Here is a 21,993-nt window from a genome sequence, read left to right as displayed (position 1 = left end):
AAGACACTTACTTGTTGATGCACGGCGTGTCGATGTCCCTGTAACCCGTCTGAAGAGATCGCCACGAACTCTCCCAGTCGCCAGACAATCGTGCTCGCCAGGCTGGGTCTCGCAGGAGAAGGGTAATCTGCAGAGCGAGGAGTTGCGCGTCTATCCTCAGTGAAATCCCTCTCGAAATGGTCTTGAGGCCTAAATTTAAGCCCCTTATAACTCCCCTCTAGCATCCAAATCCTTTGTTCTCGACTTGGCCTATCATGGACTTTGCATTCAATTGTTAATTTTTACATTAACAATCCGCATATGTAGCAACATAGCTTAGCGAATCTGGCCATTGTAATTTAACCTTAATACGTATGTACATTATACTGCGTAATTGTACACTTCTGTTTGAATAATTACATACATCTCCATGCATAATTCCGTGCTTCCTGTGAATTTGCTAATATTCACCCGACAATGTCCTCTAAACTGCAGAGATTCATCTTCATGGTTCTTTCGGTAAAGTCACGTAAAGGACGGCTGCTTGCGTTGTGGCCGAAACGTCGTGAGAATTATTTTATTATGTTTTATTTTTATTACTTTATTACTTCCCTTCTACGTGACTTTACCGAAAGAACCAAGAAGATGAAAAGAACCTTGGCAAAGGAAGATGCACCATGGAAGAGGAGCGCCTCTTTGATGTGCAGCGCATTGCCAGGGCGACGTGCCGCACAGAAGAGAAGTGCTTCCGAGACGTTCTTCTCAAGAAGCGAATCATTCAAGTGAAGTACTTCATTGATGAGACGCATCATCGCGAGATGAAGTGTGCTGAGGAGAAGCGTCTGGAGCAGGAGGAGGAGAAGTGTCTCGCCAACGTGAAACGCGTCGAGGAGGAGAAGCGCCTCGTGCAGGAGCAGCGCCTCGCCAGCATTGCTACCATCATCACCACCGCTACCGCCGGCACCTCCACTACCACCACTGCCGCCACTACCATCACCACCACAGCCGCCACCGAAACCACCGCCACCACCGCCGCCACCATCACCGCCACCGCCGCCACCACTACCGCCGCCACCACCACCACTACCGACGGCACCATCACCACCGCTACCATCACCACCACCACTACCGCCGGCACCTCCACCAACACCCCTGCCACCACCACCACAGCTGCCACCACCACCGCCACCGCTACCACCACCGCCACCATCACCGCCGCCACCGCCACTGCCGCCACCACCACCATCACCGCCACCACCACCACCACCATCACCGCCGCCACCATCACCGCAGTAACCACTGCCACCGCCACCACCGCTGCCACCACCACCATCACCACCACCACTCCAGTGCAGGGCCCGATTGCTCCAAGCTTTGGAGAAGAGGACTTCCAAGCAGAGAAGATGGAGAAGAAGACAGAGTTGGAACAAGAAGAGGAGAAGGTGGAGGTGGTGGAGGACGAGGAGGTTGAGGAGGAACAGGAGGAGGAGAAGGTGGAGGTGGTGGAGGACGAGGAGGTTGAGGAGGAACAGGAGGAGAGAATGGAGAACACAGAGAAGGGAGAAAAGATGGTGGTGGACGACGAAGAGGTAGAGATGGAGGACGAGACAAAGGAGGAGGTGCAGGTGGTGGAGGTGGTGATGCAGGCTCGTGAAGGACGCTACTGGGCAGTTGGAGGCAGTCGCCCTCCAACAACAACGGAGGGAGGAGGAGCGACGCTCACAACAATGAGCGGAGCGCCGGGTGGCCAAAGCACAGCAAGTTGGTACAGTAGGGGGCACAGGTGGTGCATCAGCCAGTCATCTCGGTCATCTCGGTCAGTCGACCCGTGGCACCTGCTGGGTCTGCCCCGTGACCTCCTGCCAGCGGGCGTTCGGCACTTCACATGGTAGCCTCAAGGTGCACTTGGCCTGGCACAAGCGTCGTGGTGGAGTCACCGCCACTTAGTGGCGAATGGCGGTTGTTGTTGTTGTTGTTGATGCAGGGAAAGAAGAGGAAGCGAGGGGGCCTTGCTCGCGTGGCGAGAGCGATCACCTCACTCCTCCGCCGCGTGCTGCTTTGTGGTGGCATGTCCACCACACAGTAGGGGTGGTTGTTGTGGTCGTGGATCGCTGCCAACCATGACCACTATCACCAGACTACCCACCCACCCCGTGACACATCCCAGGCACACACCCCGTGATACACGTCACACACACACACACCACATGGTTCCCCAGAGAGACGGTGCCACTGGGACCACAGCTGTGGAAGAAATCTGAGCAGCAGATGCCAGGACTACAGTGGAGAACGACTGCTATCAAGACACCTCACACAACAAACACACACGGGACTAGCCTAAAAAAAACTAGCCGGCCCCATCTTGGACTAATAGGTGCAAGTTAATACTGTTCTGAACCTGTTTAATAAACATATTTAAGGACACTCGTGTTGAGCATGGCGCTTTTAGCAAACGAGTGTGTTTTGTTATAATTTCTGTCATAAACTTTGAATAATCATCTGAATGGTTTAGCTTGAAAGCGTGGTTTATAATAACGTTACGCAAAAAAAAACAATCGTCATCTTCTAGTCTGTAACATACGACCTTCGGTGTGTATATACACCAGTGTGTATGTGTTCAATATTTTGCACGTATTTAAAATTTTCGACGAGTTTTTTTGCTAATTGCATTGACTATTGAGGGGTTACCAGCCCCTCGCACTTTCCAAAGACCTCGTTGGGCCACTGTGGTGGCTACGAGCCTTCCCTCCGGGACATTGCTCACATCCACCACAGCGTCACCGTCCGACACCGTCAATGAAGGAAGGGGGTTGTTTTGTCAAAACTTTACTCCTGGCAGGGGATTGATAAACAACAGGGAGTGCCTCCTTCTGATAAACAAAAAAACGAATGAAGGGGGCGTGGGAGCGTGGCGTAAGGTGTGGAAAGCTGTAAGTCACAGGTATCAATCGAATTGGGTCAATGACACCAGCACACGAATGGTGGGGTCGTTTGGAATGATGTTGCATTGATGAAAGATTAAGTTCTCCGACGTTGCATTTCATGAACTTTACATTCAATTGTTATTTTTTGAATTTACAATCTGCATATCTAGCTATTAGCTTATGTAATCTGGCTATTGAGCTTAATCCTGAATACGTATATTCATGTCACCGCAAAATTCGTGTTAATTTGCTAATATTCACCCTGCAATGTGCTGCAAACTTCTGCCAGTTCAAAGGCGTTACCAGGGAAATGCAGACTGAAGTATTTTTGTCATACACTTTTAATGATAATCGAAATGGCATCGCTTGTAAGCGTGTGTGTATTTACACTGCTGTGTAAGTACACTTGACTTTGACTCGTGTGTGTGTGTACACGTGTTTGTTGTAAGCATTGTACAGTTAACGAACGCTTAGATAACTTTAAAAAATTAGATTTTTATTAATCTGCAAAACACTATTGACGTTAATATTGCTGTGCATGCACACTCGCGTGTGTGTAGAGGTAGTGTAGTGGTTAGCGCACAGCTCAATTCTCGGTCACGTTAAATTCATGCTCACGGCCAACACCAGGGAATGTGGCCCAACAGTCGGTGGCAGACGCCATGTAAGGCGACAAGTGCCTTCAGTGTGTGCGAGTGTTCGGGAACGCGGAGGCTCAGGTGTGAATGTCGGGATGAAGGGGTCATCCTGCGGTGGATCGCGAGCGTATCGGGTGGTCCCAGAGACACGCAGGGTGGGTGATCTAAACTATTCAAAACAAACCACACCCTCTTGAAATGCCTGAAGTTTTTTCTTCTTCTTCTTGGTTCTTTTGGTAAAGTCACGTAGAAGGGAAGTAATAAAATAATAAAAATAAAGCATAATAAAACAATTCTCACGACGTTTCGGCCACAACGCAAGTAGCCGTCCTCAGGTGATAACCAGGTCTGTCGAGGCGACAGCGTCTTGTTGAAACAGCAAACGTGCTTGGAGCATTTATATAAGCTGGGTTGGAAGGGGGGGGGGGGGGGAAGGGCGCCTTGACAAACTAATTTGCATATCAAGAGGAATTTAGCATATTTATGGGAAATCCAGGTATGTGATTAGTACTACTTATGCCCGTGCATTATGCAGGATTAGCAGCATCAAAGGGAGGGGCTATGGGAAATGCAGGTATGTGATTAGTACTACTTATGCCCGTGCATTATGCAGGATTAGCAGCATCAAAGGGAGGGGATATGGGAAATGCAGGTATGTGATTAGTACAACTCATGCCTGAAGTTTTGGCTGATAAAAAATAAAATAGTGGCGGCGATAAAGTGGAGCCTGGAAAAGTGGGCACGAACCAAAAGCGCCGCGTTTATATCCCCGCTCTAACCCCACAGTCTTGCCGAGCTGCTACTTACAGCTGGAAGCTTTCAGGAATTCAACAGTTAAAAAATCAATACGTTAACGTCAAATAATCATACTGTGTATATGTAATGTAGTAACTCGGCGGGAGACGACTTCACGGGTAACACACTCTTTATTTTATCAAACTCGTTCACAGGTGACTAACACCTACTTTGTATCTCGGGTGACAAACACCCACTTAGTATCTCGGGTGACAAACACCCACTTAGTATCTCGGGTGACAAACACCCACTTAGCTACTTGGCGACTAACGCCCACTGAGCTACTCGGATGACCAACATCCACTTAGTATCTCGGGTGACAAACACCCACTTAGCTACTCGGCGACAAACGCCACTGAGCTACTCGGATGACCAACATCCACTTAGCTACTCGGCGACTAACGCCCCTGAGCTACTCGGGACACTCCCTGCCCGGGGTATCCGTCTCGACTGTGGGTCCCCAGCCCGACCCACGGGGGCGTCGGACCCCGGGTCCCACAGCCTCGCCTCCGAGCCACACAGGGCCCCGGTCCCCACAAGGACGGCGGGACTAGGGGTCTCGTGGCACTAGGTCTTCAGCTCCGTCTTCGGGTCTTCAACTGGGTAACTCTCCCCGAGTGCTCTCGCGCGTCCCCCTTTATACCCCACCTGCGGACGTCGCTGCGAGCACCCACTTATTCGACCAATCGCCGGGCGCTGGCTACGATCCTCTTTTCCCACATCTCATCGTGCCTCACCACTCACGCCGCGCCGCCCCGTCATCTGTCACTCCCGGCGCGCGCGTCCACACCACGCCCACAACGCGTGCCCAACCCCGCACCCCGCGCCGCCCCGTGATCCATCACTGTCACAGTCGGCGCACGTCAATACCACCACTACATATATATGAATCCATTGAAAGGGCAGATCCAGCAGTGGATAGTGTGATTTTAATACGACCACAATGTGATACTAGTAATTATAATGCAATTCAAATCCCGCAGCCCACAGTTCTCACGTCTGTTTTCCATATCGATACATACTGCGGTAATGTCCTAGAGGGAAGGCTCATAGCCATCACAGCGGCCAACGAGGTCTCCCGACTGTTGCGTGAAAACACGTGGAAAATATATAGACACATGAGTGCACACAGCACTGTACATACACAGCAGCGTTACAACACACGGGACTTTCTGCTATAGACTGAAATGTGATAATAGTTGCGTTACATTATAATAAACAACGCTTACAAACTATACCATCCAGATGGGTATCCACGGCAATTGCAACCATTTTAATTGAGCGAATATAACAATTCACCTTCGTTGTCTAGACACACCCTCATCAACAAGTGTCCTTAAACATAGTTATAAAACCACGTCAACACGCTATGAAGCATGCACCTCTTAGTTAAAGTATATATCGATCAACATTGTGATATCTTAGGCGTTATTTCACAGTTAAGGCCGATACATTGATAGACGTTTACAGGCCATTGTTAATGTGCAAACTAACAACATGCACATGATTATGCAAGGAGATGCCCATCCGTATTCAAAAGCATGCGAACAATTATGCAGTGAAATGCAAAATTCAACTTAGGCTTGAGCACAATGGCCACATGAGATTAGGTTTGTTAGATATGAGGAGAGTTACTTCCGAGAATAACAATTGCATGCAAGGAAGTTCATGAAGAAAATGTAAATTATTCTAGAGAAATTTCATAAATGGGAAGAATAATCTCAACCAGTGTGCCGTAGCAAATGCAAACAAATGGAATGAAAAAAACTAAACTAATTTCTTCACTACACTCATTAAACATGGGGCAACCATTTAAAATATTATTAATGATTCCAATCGTTTGGAGTCGAAACAGAGGGAATTAGAATTGAATGCGTATTTTTTCAAAAGTATAACGTACTTCAGTGTTGTGGGGCATATAAGATTTATATCGTCAGTTTAACCTGTGAAACTTTGAATAATCATCTGAATGGTTTAGCTTCATAATAAAGAAACGCACCAAAAACAATCACCTTTTAGTCTGTAACATACTACTTTCGGTGTGTATATACAGCAGTGTGTATGTGTTCAATATTTTGCACGTGTTTAAATTTTGTGACGAGTTTTTTTGGTAATTGCATTGACTATTGAGGGGTTACCAGCCCCTCGCACCCGTCCAAAGACCTCGTGGGCCACTGTGGTGGCTACGAGCCTTCCCTCCGGGACATTGCTCACATCCACCACAGCGTTACCGTCCGACACCGTCAATGAAGGAAGGGGGTTGTTTTTTCAAAACTTTACTCGTGGCAGGGGATTGGCAAACAACAGGGAGTGCCTCCTTCTGAGAAACAAAAAAATTAACCCGTAAAAACAAAGTTTTTCACTATAAATCCATTATATGCGTGGCGTCTAGAGTCCTCTCGTCCTCTGGCTTGAGATGGCTGCCACATATGGGTCAGATGATTGCCTACCACCATTAAGCAATTGGTAAATAAATATAAAAAAAAATTCCCCTAAAAAGTGTAAAATTTTGGAAATATTTTGTTCAAGAAATACATTGTCACGCACAACGAGTCTGTGTGCAAAATGTCAGCTCGATTGGATCTCGGGAAGTGGGTTAAAAAACGACCGAAAGATTTGCACGGTCGTAAGCGCGCAAGCAAGCAAGTGAACTTAATATAAAGGATTTAAAAACGAATGAAGGGGGCGTGGGAGCGTGGCGTAAGGTGTGTAAAGCTTAAAGTCACAGGTATCAATCGAATTGGGTCAATGACACCAGCACACGAATGGTGGGGTCGTTTGGAATGATGTTGCATTGATGAAAGATGAAGTTCTCCGACGTTGCATTTCATGAACTTTACATTCAATTGTTATTTTTGGAAATTACAATCTGCATATCTAGCAACAGAGCTGCTCTATCTTCTTGGTTCTTTCGGTAAAGTCACGTAGAAGGGAAATAATAAAATAAAATAAATAAAACATAATAAAATAATTCTCACGACGTTTCGGAGGCAACACAAGCTTCCGTCTTCAGGTGGAACCGTCACAGCACGATAGCTGTATCAAGTAAGAGAAATTCTAAGAAAACAGTCCTTGTATATATGCTGGTTGAGGGTGGGAGGATATTATTATTGTGAGGTTCGATGCGGCTGAAACACGCTGTTAGGAATGAGCCTTTGTTGTGTAGGCTGGTTGAACTCGGAGGTTCTAAGAGTTTGCATATCAAGAGGAATTTAGCATATGTATGGGATATGCAGATATGGGATTAGTCATTACTTGTGGAATCTTTTCTATTGAGCTTAATCCTGAATACGCATATTCATCTCACCGCATAATTCGCGTTAATTTTCTAATATTCACCCTGCAATGTGCTGCAAACTGCTGCATGTTCAAAGGCGTTACCAGGGAAATGCAGACTGAAGTATTAAAATTGTGATTTGAACTAAGAGGTGCAAATTTATACTGTACTGACGTTGTTTTCTAAATATATTTACGGACACTCGTGTTGAGCGGGGTGCTTCTAGACAACGATTGTGTTATATCATTATTTATTTAATAAACTTTGAATAATCATCTGAATGTTAAAGCTTGTAAGCATGTTTCTTTTTAAAATGTCCATATTAGAGGTTTTTGGGTTAGATCGCGTAAATATATAAATGTGTCGTTGAAACCCGCCACCACCCTACACAGCCAACTAGTAAGGGTTGTCACGTAAACAGAACGTGGAAATGCGTCACTAGTACAGCACTAGCCGGTGTGTTGGAGAGCCAAGCCACAACATTTACAATCTGAGTACGACGTTTCGCCAGTAATTACAACTAGCTTCATCAGGCGACAGACAGATTTGTGAAGTCTTACTGTTTTGTTAGGGGACCGGTTCCCATAGGAAGTCTATGGGGCAATGTTAAGAGATAGGGGACCGGTTCCCATAGAAAGTCTATGGGGCAATGTTAAGAGATAGGGAACCGGTTCCCATAGGAAGTCTATCGGGCAATGTTAAGAGATAGGGAACCGGTTCCCATAGGAAGTCTATGGGGCAATGTTAAGAGATAGGGAACCGGTTCCCATAGAAAGTCTATGGGGCAATGTTAAGAGATAGGGAACCGGTTCCCATAGGAAGTCTATCGGACAATGTTGAGAGATAGGGAACCGGTTCCCATAGGAAGTCTATCGGGCAATGTTGAGAGATAGGGAACCGGTTCCCATAGGAAGTCTATGGGGCAATGTTAAGAGATAGGGAACCGGTTCCCATACGAAGTCTATGGGGGAATGTTAAGAGATAGGGAACCGGTTCCCATACGAAGTCTATGGGGCAATGTTAAGAGATAGGAGACCGGTTTAAAACTGAACAAACTAAATTATATAGAAGCGTAGATGTGTTGACCACGCAGCTGCGCTCTTGCACAATGTGGGGGTGGGGTGGGGGCGGATTACTGAGGCAACGTACATTATGCGTGTGCATTATGCGAGCCCTTTGAACGTGTCCTTCCTGTCTATTGTGTTTATTAAAATAGCCCTACCAATGGTAATCCCTGTTGAAGTACGCTTCCCTTTGTGAGTATGCATTTATCTAATGTATAATTTTAACGACACATTCATATACTTCCGCGATCTAACCCCAAACCTCTATTATGGATGATATTGGTCCCGAAATCCGACGTGTTAAACTCGAGTGTACGTGTCTTCTTGGTTCTTTCGGTGAAGTCACGTAGAATGGAAACAATAAAAATAATAAAATAAAACATAATAAAATAACATAATGTTTTATTTTATTATTTTTATTGTTTCCATTCCACGTGACTTTACCTAAAGAACCAAGAAGATGAATCCCTGCAGTCACGAAAGCTTTACATCGAGTGCATGTGTTTAATATTTTGGACGTGTTTTTTATGGTAATTTTATTGAATATGGAGAGGTTACCAGCGCCTCGCACACGTCCAGAGACCTCGTGGGCCTCTTTGGTGGCTACGAGCCTTCCCTCCAGGGCATTGCTCACATCCACCACAGCGTTACCGTCCGGCACCGCCGATGAAGTAGCGGATTCTTTTTACAGAACTTTACTCGTGGCAGGGGAATGCCAAACAACAGGGGGCTCTTCTTCAGAGAAAAACAAACGAATCAAGGGGACGTGGGAGCGTGGCGCTGTGGAGAGTTTATCTGCTCCATGTGACTGATTCTTCAGAGCAGAGTAACAGTCGCGCGTGTTGTTGAGAGTTAAAGGCACCCTCTAAGCTGCGTGGATGTCTGCCTCAAATCGCCAAAATGCAAACTCTCACTAACGTCTGACCGACACACAGTAACGTCTCGTAAGTCGGGCTACACGCGACTACCAGTTTTATCCACTAACGAAGACACTTACTTGTTGATGCACGGCGTGTCGATGTCCCTGTAACCCGTCTGAAGAGATCGCCACGAACTCTCCCAGTCGCCAGGCAATCGTGCTCGCCAGGCTGGGTCTCGCAGGAGAAGGGTAATCTGCAGAGCGAGGAGTTGCGCGTCTATCCTCAGTGAAATCTCTCTCGAAATGGGTTTGATGTCTGGATTTAAGCCCCTTATAACTCCCCTCTAGCATCCAAATCCTTTGTTCTCGACTTGGCCTATCACGGACTTTGCATTCAATTGTTAATTTCCACATTAACAATCCGCATATGTAGCAACATAGCTTAGCGAATCTGTCAATTGTAAATTAACCTTAATACGTATGTACATTTTACTGCGTAATTGTACACTTCTGTTTGAATAATTACATCTCCATGCATGATTCCGTGTTTCCTGTGAATTTGCTAATATTCACCCGACAATGTCCTCTAAACTGCAGGGATTCATCTTCATGGTTCTTTCGGTAAAGTCACGTAGAAGGGAAGTAATAAAATAATAAAAATAAAACATAATAAAATAATTCTCACGACGTTTCGGCCACAACGCAGGCAGCCGTCCTCTCTCCCGGACTCCCCGAACACTCTCCGCTCATGCGCGGCGCATATGCTAATCAATGTGCGGCGTGCGCGGCGTAAATTCTAATTAATCCCTTCCTCACGCATGCCTTTGTTATTGCAGATTATGCGGCGGCGTCCATCACAAAGGCTCGCCGTGGGAGTTTGTGCCCGGGCTCCCCGCGTGCCTCCGCTCTCCTGATTATTCATGCCTTCAGCGTAATCCTTTACCTTCCCTAACAATGGTGCCTGCGCGCTCAAGCGTGCGCTCAAGCGTAATTAGCCTAACCATCAGCGACTATTGGTGGGAATCCTTCCCCTGACACCCCTACAATAACATAGGCGATGAAAACCTGTGTGTTAAGGGTGTGAACAAACCTTGAGTAAAACAATAAAAACTAAACACAATTTTTGGCGTCAATTCCCATCTTCAAAACATAAATCTCTGTTACAATCAACAATCTATTCTAATTTCTAATGTGCCGATTGTTACTGGCCGCTTGGCGTTCTGGGGGCCCTCACGACGGAAGAGATGGAGGACGAGACAAAGGAGGAGGTGGAGGAGGTGCAGGTGGTGGAGGTGGTGATGCAGGCTCGTGAAGGACGCTACTGGGCAGTTGGAGGCAGTCGCCCTCCAACAACAACGGAGGGCGGAGGAGCGACGCTCACAACAACGAGCGGAACGCCGGGTGGCTAAAGCACAGCAAGTTGGTACAGTAGGGGGCACAGGTGGTGCATCAGCCAGTCATCTCGGTCATCTCGGTCAGTCGACCCGTGGCACCTGCTGGGTCTGCCCCGTGACCTCCTGCCAGCGGGCGTTCGACACTTCACGTGGTTGCCTCAAGGTGCACTTGGCCTGGCACAAGCGTCGTGGTGACGTCACCGCCACTTAGTGGCGAATGGCGGTTATTGTTGTTGTTGTTGTTGATGCAGGGAAAGAAGAGGAAGCGAGGGGGCCTTGCTCGCGTGGCGAGAGCGATCACCTCACTCCCCCGCCACGTGCTGCTTTGTGGTGGCATGTCCACCACACAGTAGGGGTGGTTGTTGTGGTCGTGGATCGCTGCCAACCATGACCACTATCACCAGACTACCCACCCCGTGACACATCTCAGGCACACACCCACACACCCCGTGATACACGTCACACACACCACATGGTTCCCCCCGGAGAGACGGTGCCACTGGGACCACAGCTGTGGAAGGAATCTGAGCAGCAGATGCCAGGACTACAGTGGAGAACGACTGCTATCAAGACCCCTCACACAACAAACACACACGGGACTAGCCAAAAAAAACTAACCGGCCCCAGCTTGGACTAATAGGTGCAAGTTAATACTGTTCTGAACCTGTTTAATAAACATATTTAAGGACACTCGTGTTGAGCATGGTGCTTTTAGCAAACGAGTGTGTTTTGTTATAATTTCTGTCATGAACTTGGAATAATCATCGGAATGGTTAAGCTTGAAAGCGTGGTTCATAATAACGTTACGCAAAAAAACAATCGTCATCTTCTAGTCTGTAACATACGACCTTCGGTGTGTATATACACCAGTGTGTATGTGTTCAATATTTTGCCAGTTTTAAAATTTTTGACGAGTTTTTTTGCTAATTGCATTGACTATTGAGGGGTTACCAGCCCCTCGCACCCGTCCAAAGACCTCGTGGGCCACTGTGGTGGCTACGAGCCTTCCCTCCGGGACATTGCTCACATCCACCACAGCGTTACCGTCCAACACCGTCAATGAAGGAAGGGGGTTGTTTTAGCAAAATTTTACTCGTGGCAGGGGATTGGCAAACAACAGGGAATGCCTCCTTCTGATAAACAAAAAACGAATGAAGGGGGCGTGGGAGCGTGGCGTAAGGTGTGGAAAGCTGTAGGTCACAGGTTTCATTCGAATTGGGTCAATGACACCAGCACACGAATGGTGGGGTCGTTTGGAATGATGTTGCATTGATGAAAGATGAAGTTCTCGACTTTGCATTTTACGAACTTTACATTCAATTGTTATTTTTGGAAATAACAATCTGCATATCTAGCAATTAGCTTCGCTAATCTGGCTATTGAGCTTAAGCCTGAATACATATGTGCATCTCACCACATAATTCGCGTTCATTTGCTAATATTCACCCTGCAATGTGTGTACACGTGTTTATTTACACTTGTTTATGTGGCTATGTACATGCGTGTATGTGTGTGTATGGGTATGTACAATCATTTGTTAGCACATTTATTTGTGATGTCAAACGCAATCCCTGTGTACGTACACTGCTGTGTATGTATACTCGTGTGTGTATGCACACTCGCGTATGCATGTGCACCCGTATGTGTATGTACAAAGCGGTGTATGTGCACATTCGTGTATGTATCTACACCTCTGTGTAAGTCCACTCGTGTGTGGCTGTGTGTACATGGGAGTGTATACGTGTACTCGTGTATTATTGTTATACTATTGTGTCGTACAAAGAATTGAGGGGCAACGTGGTAATGAATGCGGCATCACAACAGGGAATTGTAGCCATGTGTATGTACATGGGTGTGTACTGCTGTGTGGGTACATTCGTGTGCATGTGGACTCGTGTGTGTATTTACACTCGTCACTTACTTGTTGATGCACGGCGTGTCGATGTCCCTGTAACACGTCTGAAGAGATCGCCACGAACTCTCCCAGTCGCCAGGCAATCGGGCTCGCCAGGCTGGGTCTCGCAGGAGAAGGGTAATCTGCAGAGCGAGGAGTCGAGCGTCTATCCTCAGTGAAATCCCTCTCGAAATGGTCTTGAGGTCTGATTTTAAGCCCCTTATAACTCCCCTCTAGCATACAAATCCTTTGTTCTCGACTTGGCATATCATGGACTTTGCATTCAATTGTTAATTTTTACATTAACAATCTGCATATGTAGCAACATAGATTAGCGAATCTGGCCATTGTAATTTAACCTTAATACGTATGTACATCCTACTGCGTAATTGTACGCTTCCGTTTAAATAAAGATATACATATCCATGCATAATTCCGTGCTTCGTGTTAATTTGCCAATATTCACCCGACAATGTCCTTTAAACTGATGCAAGTTTAGAGGATTTAACATCGACATACAGTCTGAAGTATCAAAATGCTGATGTCCAGTTCGATTTCGACTAAGAGGTGCAAATGTATACTGTACTGACTTTGTTTTATGAAACATATTTAAGTATTTGTGTTGATATGAGCGCGTCAGTAAATCAAGGTGATTTGTTTAATTTAATTCACGACAATTATTACGATTGCTGTCATACACTTTTATTGATTATCGAAATGGTATCGCTTGTAAGCGTGTGTGAGCAATTTCTTTCTCCAACTTTAGCTCAACAAGACCACTTAACAACGAGAGTAAAATCAGCAATTGAAACACCTCACAACCAATGCGCATCACACCACATCAACAAGTAATCCGATAGGACTACGAAGCACCACCTTAACGTGACAAAGTTTGGAATAAACAAGACAGCACGCTCACATCATTTGCTGTGCAACAATTACAACACATGCCACCTTCTAGCATAAGCACCAGCCATTACAGCAGTGAACTGTAGCCATGTGTATGTTCATGGGTGTGTACTTCTCTGTGGGTACATTCGTGTGCATGTGCACTCGTGTGTGTATTTACACTCGTTCATGGACACGTGTGGGTCTGTACACGTGTGTATGTATGTACAATCGTGTGTGCTCGCATATTTGTGTGTGTTAAAACGCAATCCCTGAGCATGCACACTGCTGTATACGTGCACATGTGTTCATAAACATTGCTGTGTGCAATTACACTGTGCATGTGTAATGTAGTAACTCGGCGGGAGACGACTTCACGGGTAGCACACTCTTTTATTGAACCAACTATATTTACACGGGTGACCAACACCCACTTAGCTACACGGGTGACCAACACCCACTTAGCAACACGGGTGACCAACACCCACTTAGCAACACGGGTGACCAACACCCACTTAGCTACTCGGGTGACCAACACCCACTGGGTTACTCGGGTGACCAACACCCACTTAGCTACTCGGGCGACCAACGCCCACTTAGCTACTCGGGTGACCAACACCCACTCAGTTTCTCGGGTGGCTAACACCAGCCTAACCCTACCCAGTCCTCCGGGCTACACCGACACGGGCTCTTACGCCCCGTAGCCTCTCGGAACACTCCCAGCCGGGGTGTCCGTCTCGACCCTGGGTCCCACAGTCCCGACCCACATGGGCGTCGGACCACGGGTCCCACAATCTCGCCTTCGAGCCACACAGGGCCCCGGTCCCGATAAGGACGGCGGGACTAGGGGTCTCGGGCCCTACTCCTTCCACTCCGTCTTCGATCTTCAACTGGTTAAACAACCACGAGTGCTCTCGCGCGTCACCCTTTATACCCCTCCTGCGGACGTCGCTGAGAGCACCTATCCCATTCGACCAATCACCGGGCGCTGGCTACGATCCTCTTTTCCCCACCTCGTGTCAGCGCGCCTCAACACCCACGCCGCGCCGCCCGTCATCCCTCACTCCCGGCGCGCGCGTCCACACCACGCCCACATCGCGTGCCCAACCCCGCACCTCGTGCCGCCCCGTGATCCATCACTGTCGGCGCACGTCAACACCACCACTACATATGCACGTGCACCCGTGTGTGTATGTACAAAGCGGTGTCTATGCACATTCGTGAATTTTTCCTACAGCACTGTGTATGTCCACTCGTGTGTGGGTGTGTGTACAAGGGAGTGTATATGTGGGGAGCGGTGGTGCAGCGGTTAGCGCGCTGCGCTGTGAACCCGGCAACACGGGTTCGATTCCCGCTCACGGCCAACACCAGTGACGATTATCTGAACCGGTCCCGGGCCTCCATCTTGGTCGACTCAGCCTCAAATGAGTACCTGGTGGGGAGACAAAGGCGGTCGGGCGTGGTGCTGGCCACCCACCCCCTCGTGTACCGTTGCGGCCTTCATAGGTGCTCGCTAACTTGCCCCTACAGTCTGTTAAGGCTATAGGGAGATCTTTATCTTTGTGTGTACAAAGCGGGGTGGATGCACATTCGTGCATTTTTCTCCACCGCTGTGTATGTCCACTCGTGTGTGTGTACAAGGGAGTGTACTCGTGTAAGTATGTGTATTGGAACACGCAACTTATTTTCATATTGTGTCGTACAAAGAATTGAGGGCAACGTGTTAATGAATGCGGCACCACAACAGGGAACTACAGGGATGAGACTCCCCGCTCGTGGTGCTAAATTAATGAAAACAGCGCCACTGAGTGTCTACCTGGCAGGAGAATGCCAAACAACAGGGGGCTCTTCTTCAGAGAAAAACAAACGAATCAAGGGGACGTGGGAGCGTGGCGTAAGGTGTAGAAAGCTGTAAGCGCCAGGCTACCGTGGGCTCACCTCCCAATCAACGGGAGTCGAGGAGTGGTGGTTGCTCATGCATCCACCGAAGATGCATATAATTCGAGTTAGATTCCTTCTATGTCCTCCTACATTATAATCCAACTATACTCAGATGTATCAAGATATATTTATTTACTAAACTAGGGACGGATATGCGAACTGGGGGTGAGGGATTAAATTGCCCTATAATTATTAGGATCGCATTGTGGTCGCATTATAATTTGCTGAATGTGCAATCTCAATGGATTGGAATAGCTATTTAACCGCACCATCCTAATCAAAACTCGTTGAGCATATGTATTGTTCCAATTGTCAGCATTCGTTTTTCTGTTACATCAAGTAACATGTTATTCATCATCATCATCATCACGATCAATGGGCAAAGGGAACGTAGGTGTGCAGTGCACGTTTTGTACTCCTGCGTTTACCATAAACCATAACATAGGAAACACTACAACAAGACGAGCACTCGTGTGTGCATGTACATGTATTTGTGTGCTTATGTATGTAGGATCAAACGTGCGTGGTCGCAGTGGAACGCAATCCTAGTTGACGTACAATGCTTTGTATGTACACTCGTGTGTATGTACAATGCGTTGCATATCTGTATGTACACCCCTGTATATGTACATTCGTGTGTATATGTATGCACATTCGTCTATGTATATACACTGCTATGCCCACTCATGTGTGGGTGTGTGTACAAGGGAGTGCATATGTGTACTCGAGTATGTATCTGGTAGAGTTTGGGAGGATATTATTATTGTGAGGTTCGATGCGGCTGAAACACGCTGTTAGGAATGAGCCTTTGTTGTGTAGGCTGGTTGAACTCGGAGGTTCCAAGAGTTTGCATATCAAGAGGAATTTAGCATATTTATGGGAAATGCAGATATGGGATTAGTCATTACTTGTGGAATCTGGCTATTGAGCCTAATCCTGAATACGTATATTCATGTCACCGCATAATTCACGTTAATTTGCTAATATTCACCCTGCAATGTGCTGCAAACTGCTGCCTGTTCAAAGGCGTTACCAGGCAGATGCAGACTGTAGTATTAAAATTGTGATTTGGACTTTGAGGTGCAGGTTTATACCGTGCTGACTTTGTTTTATAAAAATATTGAAGCACTTGTGTTGATATGAGCGCGTCAGAACAATCAAGGTGATTTGTTTAATTTAATCCACGAAAATTATTACGATTGCTGTCATACACTTTTAATGATAATCGAAATGGTATCGCTTGTAAGCGTGTGTGTATTTACACTGCAGTGTAAGTACACTTGGGGAGCGGTAGTGTAGCGGTATGTATGTACAAAGCGGTGTGTATGCACATTCGTCTATGTATATACACTGCTATGTCCACTCGTGTGTGGGTGTGTGTTTCGTACAAATAATTGAGGGCAACGTGGTGATGAATGCGGCACCACAACAGGGAACTACAGGGATGAGACTCCCCGCTCGTGGTGCTAAATTAATGAAAACAGCGCCACTGAGCGGACAGAGCCCCGCCCCTACAGCTCGTGCGTGTGACGTCATGAGTGTGACGTCATGAGTGTGATCAGCGGACAGCCACGATGCTGCCAGGTGAGGGTCAACTTGTGTGCTGGAGATGCTTCACCTGAAACTCGCCTCCACACGTGTTCGCTATGAACATTGTTGCAATAAGGGACGATTAGTCATCTTTAACATCTCAGGTTTTTATTGTTCTGCAAGTAAATTAACCTTCTTGGTTTTTTCGGTAAAGTCAAGAAGAAGGGAAGTAATAAATTAATACACATAATAAAATAATTTTATGAAGTAATTTTATTCTGTTTTAAATGTATTGTTTTATTATTTAATTAAAATAAAACATATACAATTAATTTAAATTTTTTTTCAATTGTTTAATTTTTATTATTTTATTATTTTTCTTCTTCAACAAGGGACAATTAGTCATCTTTAACATGTCAGGTTTTCATTGTTCTGCAAGAAAATTAAAGTTAAAACTCGTAGAAACACATGCACACTCGTGTGTGAATGCACATCGCTTTATAGACAGTCGTGTTTATAAGCACACTTGTGTGTGTATGTCTACTCGTCCGTGTTTTTTAAAGGAAGGATAGGGTTGAAATAACGTACGATCAGTCATCTTTAAAAACAATTTAGGTCTTTATTAATCTGCAAAAAAATTCACGTTAATACTCGTATTTGAAATCTGTATTAATACGCTTGCTCAAACAGAAAGGGACTAGGCAAATTATTTCCCAATAGGAATTCAACAGTTAAAACATATTCTTAAAATCTAACACGTAAACGTCGATTTCCCCATTGACGTCCTTTTCAACTGAAGCCATTCGTCCAGAAGTCCAAGCCATCAAACACAAGAACAACGAACGTGGAATCCACGCACACTCTGAAACCTATTATTTTAAGTTATTTTGCTTATTAAACATTGATAAAAAAAGTTAAAGAACATGTTTAAAATATTGAGCAAAGTTGTGTTCGCAGTATTTCTCCAACTTTAGCTAAAAAAACCACTTAACCACGAGAGTAAAATTAGAAATTGAACCACCACACAACCACTGCGCTTCACAACACATCAACAAGTAGTCCGATAGGACTACAAAGCACCACCTGAACGTGACGAAGTCTAGAATAAACTTTAACACGCAATTAGCTGTGAGAAGATGACATGGCACCTTCTACCATAAACACCACACATTTACCAGTCCCGATGATACAACCACCAGACGAAGCAAGGCATCTATAGAAGTATAACATTGTTGTCATTCTGAAATAAGTGAACACTTCTGGAACTTACAAGGAATACTTTTATCTGAACACATTATAGAGCATTCACAACATCACTCTAGCTCGGAGTAATGGAAATCGCTGAAAAAATTATCTAAGAGACACGAATATACACAGGGCAACAGTTAACAGATGTACTCAATACGTTTGAGTCTCCAGCCACTCCACTACATCCAGCCATCTCTCAGGATCCAACTGCATGGGGTCGAAAGTGGAATTTCCTTTAGATCTCATTACATCACTTTCGAATTCAGCTTTTATTCTAACCGTGAAAATGCTTCAAACACACAGAGCAATCAAACATATTTGTTCAAATGATCACACTAGCTTGGAGTATTGCTGTAAATTTCTGATTTAATAAATTGTACGTTATTAATTAATCTTACAGAGATACAGACATGCACGTTCCAGGACTTCAACAGCTCAAAACTTTGATTTTCCAGCCACTCCAGCAGCCATTTTTGAGTATCCAACTGCATGGGGTCGAAAGTGGAATTGTCTTCAGCGCTGATTAGATCCACTACATCTAGCCATCTCTCAGGATCCAACTGCATGGGGTCGAAAGATGAATTGTCGTCAGGACTCGTTAAATCCGCTACATTCAACGATCTCTCAGGATCCGCCTGTATAGCTTCGAAAGATGCATTTTTTTCAGGACTCATTGCAGCACTTTGCATTACACCTTTAGATTTCACTTCCCTATCATTGCGGATCTTCTGATGCTTGTTTCGGGGTGATGACCGTGAACATTTCCTCTCCCTCGTAGAGCAATTGATTCGCTTTTCACCCGAGTGTGTTTTCTGGTGCCTGTGAAGAAATGACTTCCATGCAAATGACTTCCCACACACAGAGCACTTGAATGGCTTCTCGCCCGAGTGTGTTTTCTGGTGACTGTGAAGATGTGATTTCTGTGAAAATGTTTTACCACAAATAGAGCACTTGAATGGCTTCTCGCCGGTGTGTGTCTTCTGATGACTGTGAAGAATTGCTTTCCTTGCAAATGCCTTCAAACAAACAGAGCACTTGAATGGCTTCTCGCCCGAGTGTGTTTTCTGGTGAGTGTTAAGATGTGATTTCTGTAAAAATGCCTTCCCACACACAGAGTAATTGAACGGCTTCTCGCCCGTGTGTGCGTGGCGCTGTGGAGAGAGTATCTGCTCCATGTGACTGATTCTTCAGAGCAGAGTAACAGTCGCGGGTCTTGTTGAGAGTTGAAGGCACCCTCTAAGCTGCGTGGATGTCTGTCTCAAATCGCCAAAAGCAAAACTCTCACTAACGTCTAACCGACACACAGTAACGTCTCGTAAGTCGGGCTACACGCGACTACCAGTTGTATCCACTAACGAAGACACTTACTTGTTGATGCACGGCGTGTCGATGTCCCTGTAACCCGTCTGAAGAGATTGCCACGAACTCTCCCAGTCGCCAGGCAATCGTGCTCGCCAGGCTGGGTCTCGCAGGAGAAGGTTAATCTGCAGAGCGAGGAGTTGCGCGTCTCTCCTCAGTGAAATCCCTCTCGAAATGGTCTTGAGGCCTAAATTTAAGCCCCTTATAACTCCCCTCTAGCATCCAAATCCTTTGTTCTCGACTTGGCCTATCATGGACGTTGCATTCAATTGTTAATTTCTACATTAACAATCCGCATATGTAGCAACATAGCTTAGCGAATCTGGCCATTGTAATTTAACCTTAATACGTATGTACATCCTCCTGCGTAATTGTACACTTCTGTTTGAATAATTGCATACATCTCCATGCATAAATCCATGCTTCCTGTGAATTTCCTAATATTCACCCGACAATGTCCTCTAAACTGCAGGGATTCATCTTCATGGTTCTTTCGGTAAAGTCACGTAGAAGGGAAGTAATAAAATAATAAAAATATAACATAATAAAATAATTCTCACGACGGAAGAGATGGAGGACGAAACAAAGGAGGAGGTGGAGGAGGTGTAGGTGGTGGAGGTGGTGATGCAGGTTCGTGAAGGACGCTACTGGGCAGTTGGAGGCAGTCGCCCTCCAACAACAACGGAGGGCAGAGGAGCGACGCTCACAACAACGGGTGGCTAAAGCACAGCAAGTTGGTACAGTAGGGGGCACAGGTGGTGCATCAGCCAGTCATCTCGGTCATCTCGGTCATCTCGGTCAGTCGACCCGTGGCACCTGCTGGGTCTGCCCCGTGACCTCCTGCCAGCGGGCGTTCGACACTTCACGTGGTAGCCTCAAGGTGCACTTGGCCTGGCACAAGCGTCGTGGTGACGTCACCGCGAATGTCGACCTAGGGGAGGCCCAGGACCGGTTCAGATAATCGTCACTGGCGGTGTTGGCCGTGAGCGGGAATCGAACCCGGGTCGCCAGGTTCATAGCGCAGCGCGCTAACCGCTGCACTACCGCTCCCCACTTACCCCGTGACACATCCCAGGCACACACCCACACACCCCGTGATACACGTCACACACACACTCCACATGGTTCCCCCCCGGAGAGACGGTGCCACTGGGACCACAGCTGTGGAAGGAATCTGAGCAGCAGATGCCAGGACTACAGTGGAGAACGACTGCTATCAAGACACCTCACACAACAAACACACACGGGACTAGCCAAAAAAAACTAGCCGGCCCCATCTTGGACTAATAGGTGCAAGTTAATACTGTTCTGAACCTGTTTAACAAACATATTTAAGGACACTCGTGTTGAGCATGGTGCTTTTAGCAAAGGAATGTGTTTTGTTATAATTTCTGTCATAAACTTTGAATAATCATCTGAATGGTTTAGCTCGAAAGCGTGGTTCATAATAACGTTACGCAAAAAAAAACAATCGTCATCTTCTAGTCTGTAACATACGACCTTCGGTGTGTATATACACCAGTGTGTATGTGTTCAATATTTTGCACGTATTTAAAATTTGTGACGAGTTTTTTTGCTAATTGCATTGAGTATTGAGGGGTTACCAGCCCCTCGCACCCGTCCAAAGACCTCGTGGGCCACTGTGGTGGCTACGAGCCTTCCCTCCGGGAAATTGCTCACATCCACCACAGCGTTACCGTTCAACACGGTCAATGAAGGAAGGGGGTTGTTTTGCAAAACTTTAATCGTGGCAGGGGATTGGCAAACAACAGGGAGTGCCTCCTTCTGATGAACAAAAAACGAATGAAGGGGGCGTGGGAGCGTGGCATAAGGTGTGGCAAGCTGTAAGTCACAGGTATCAATCGAATTGGGTCAATGACACCAGCACACAAATGGTGAGGTCGTTTGGAATGATGTTGCATTGATGAAAGATGACGTTCTCGACTTTGCATTTCATGAACTTTAAATTCAATTGTTATTTTTTGAATTTACAATCTGCATATCTAGCAACAGAGCTTCTCTATGTTCTTGGTTCTTTCGGTAAAGTCACGTAGAAGGGAAATAATGAAATAAAATAAATAAAACATAATAAAAAAATTATCACGACGTTTCGCAGGCAACACAAGCTTCCGTCTTCAGGTGGAACCGTCACAGCACGATAGCTGTATCAAGTAAGAGAAATTCCAAGAAAACAGTCCTTGTA

The 21,993-nt window shown here is 46.2% G+C and overlaps 1 pseudogene; it reads right to left on the bottom strand.

The window, feature by feature from the left end:
- LOC144738289 (uncharacterized) overlaps positions 1-20,860 on the bottom strand; it is a 57,073-nt pseudogene extending 36,213 nt beyond the window's left edge.
- Between the last annotated feature and the right edge of the window lie 1,133 nt (positions 20,861-21,993).

The sequence above is a fragment of the Lampetra planeri genome, chromosome 81, assembly GCF_965212315.1.
Source record: "Lampetra planeri chromosome 81, kcLamPlan1.2.h2, whole genome shotgun sequence".
Classification (NCBI taxonomy): Eukaryota; Metazoa; Chordata; class Hyperoartia; order Petromyzontiformes; family Petromyzontidae; genus Lampetra; species Lampetra planeri.
Note: the sequence above shows the minus strand (reverse complement) of the source record. Positions and strands in the feature narration are given on the sequence as shown.